We start from the raw sequence: 2,641 nt of genomic DNA on the forward strand, positions 1-2,641 counted from the left end.
ATAGCTATTTGAGACATGGTTCCGCTATTTGAACTTGTGTGTATTTTAGCCGCTATAGCCCGCTATAGCCTCATTTAGCCTGCTATTAGCTATTTTTTGAGTCCAGCCGCTAAACCCTTTAACCCGCTATTTAAAACCATGTCCGTCCCCCGCCGGGCAACTGGATCGCCGCCGACCTCCTCCGCGACGCCCTAGCCCTCACGTTCCTTGCCGCCTCCACCACGAGCCATCGTCTTGCTTGGCAATGGCAAGTGGGTGCGGGAGAGTGGGTTTACCTGGCGCTTGTCGAGGAAGAGTGCCATGACCGAGGTTCGCACCATCTATTTTGGTCTTGCGACTCTTGCTCTTGCATTAGTCTTGTTCATGCATATAAGTTTACTATAACTTTACAGCTGATTAGTCTGATTCTTTGCGTGTTTTGCTTTTCAGCTTTCTTCCAAGGCTCTTGCTTATTTCAAAAGAGGCGTTACAAATCGAGCCAACAGAAATATCGTAAGTGGATCTATCTGGACCTAGGATTTCACTGCCTAAACTAAACTGAATTTGTTGAAACACTCTTTGAAACTAAACATGATGGCTCTCTGATGTCTTGATGCTTTAAAAAAATAAACTCATCCCAGGCTTTCTGAATCAGATGCATGATGCATTCCATCATGTTTTGTACAATTCTTAGACGTGGGAAATATTTGCAATTCTTAGACGTGCAAAGAAGATGCATGATGCCTAATTGATAGCACCCAACTATCAGTAACACAGGAAACACAGTGGTTTGGCGCTGCTGAAGCAGCCTCTACAGATTGCATTGCCTCCTTATTTGCAAATTATTTGTAGAAGTAATTACATAGCCTCAATGGCCGAAACTGCTGGCCATAGTGGCCAAAACAACCTGGACAGGTCCAGTGGAGAGAAATTGATTCTACACTAAAGATTAGGACATCAGTGAGCATCACAAAGTCCTTTGGTTATTACATAATTATTTAATATTAATGCTGCTAGGTACATTGAATATTTTCAGATGTGATTCTTCATATTATTGCTTGAGACACAAGCACCTCGAGTTGTACTATAAGTAGCAATAGCATTCTGTAAGTTAGATGTGTTAATTTCTAGGTTCATCAGGAGTATTTTTCATATTGAAGGCTTAGAGCAATTATAGATTCTTTGCTCAAACAAACACAGGGAGATGTGTTTCTATTTGTGGCATGTTACCACTGGTGAAAATCTTGGCTTCATATGACTTGTCTATGGCATTTGCAGTTCTTGGGATGGTTTCAGAAATCACATCACAAGCAAATATTGGAGGAACTACTACTGTAAGTTATTCCCTTGGACCATGCCCATCAGTCTGGATATGGATTTAAAACAAACTAATTAAATTATGCACTCATGGTTATTTGTAGCCAAATGTACGAAACAAACATGCTCAGTTTCTTTAACTGCTTTCATTTTATTCCTGCAGAAAATTTTGAAGTCAGGTTCTTACTGCAGATTGTTGGAAATCATTACAAATAAACTATCCAAGGTAGTAGGAGCTTGCACCAAACAACAATCTCAGTAGGTAAGCACAATCATATCTTGTCAGCAGATTTTGGCTATTCAAAACGCAAGATTGGTTTTCAAGTTTTAATGCGGTAGATGCATTATCTTGATTGTCGATACAGTAGGCCACTCAATGGGTATCTCCAAACCTTTGTATATACAGAAGACAGCAAAATAGAAGGACAACAGCTAGACCTCCTAGAGTTTCAGTGCTTTCTCGATGCCTCAACGCCTCCAGGTACGCCTTGTGCTCTTGGTTCAGTTTTGGTGGAATTAAATAAAACCGAACTGCCCATAATACTGTTTAAAACTGGTACAGTGCTATCTTAAAGCCACTCTACATTCTTTCTGGTGGCAGATTATAGTCTTAGATGCTCTGCAATCAAGTCTTTTAATTGCCTCCATTGGTTATTAGTGTAGTGTATCATGATGCGTATGGATGCATCCATATCTTAGGAAGTATGCATGCATCTATATCTTAGGAACCTTTCAACTGCTAATGTTGTTCGTTTGGTGCTCGGATTTTATGGGCTCATGATTGTGGTGAGTTTTTTTTTTTTTTTGATATGGGAAGGATGTTTGGCTCCCAATCGAGTTAATTTGTTGTATCTGAATAACTTGGCAATGTACTATCCCAAATCTAAACTCTGGATACAATAGGATACAGTGCATGTTCAGAGAAATAAAGATTTTAGAGTCTGTTAGCTCTGTTCTCATTTCCCTACTCTGTTGTGCGTCTTGCCATCCTATATGCAAGTTTTGCTCCACGGGAGCTTAAAGTACAGAGATTTACTATTCTATTGCCATATGATCAACTGGTTGAAAAAATGTGAAAGAATTTTCAAACTGTTACTAAAGGGATTAACAAGCAAATCCTTTTGTTTATAAAGACCATTAGCAGTGAACTTGTAGATGCTGCAATCTATCTGTTTTGGCAAAGGGTGACCTGCAAATTCTTCTCATGTTATTTTTGAAGCAATAATTTTTACTGATTTGGGTGTATGATGTTTGTTGATCTATCTTAGTTGTGAACCCGTAGCGTAATAGTTTGACCTGGTTACTTTGATAAACACATGAGATATTTAATAAAGTTATTTTATCT

At 39.1% G+C, this 2,641-nt stretch overlaps 1 long non-coding RNA gene across 1 annotated transcript; it reads left to right on the top strand.

Moving 5' to 3' along the window:
* Positions 1-2,258, top strand: LOC120668976. The gene is made up of 5 exons (XR_005672645.1): positions 1-309; positions 430-492; positions 1,258-1,313; positions 1,460-1,558; positions 1,662-2,258. It is a non-coding gene; the product is annotated as an uncharacterized LOC120668976 (long non-coding RNA).
* The last annotated feature ends 383 nt before the right edge of the window (positions 2,259-2,641 follow it).

Source organism: Panicum virgatum, chromosome 4N (assembly GCF_016808335.1).
Source record: "Panicum virgatum strain AP13 chromosome 4N, P.virgatum_v5, whole genome shotgun sequence".
NCBI classification, from domain to species: domain Eukaryota; kingdom Viridiplantae; phylum Streptophyta; class Magnoliopsida; order Poales; family Poaceae; genus Panicum; species Panicum virgatum.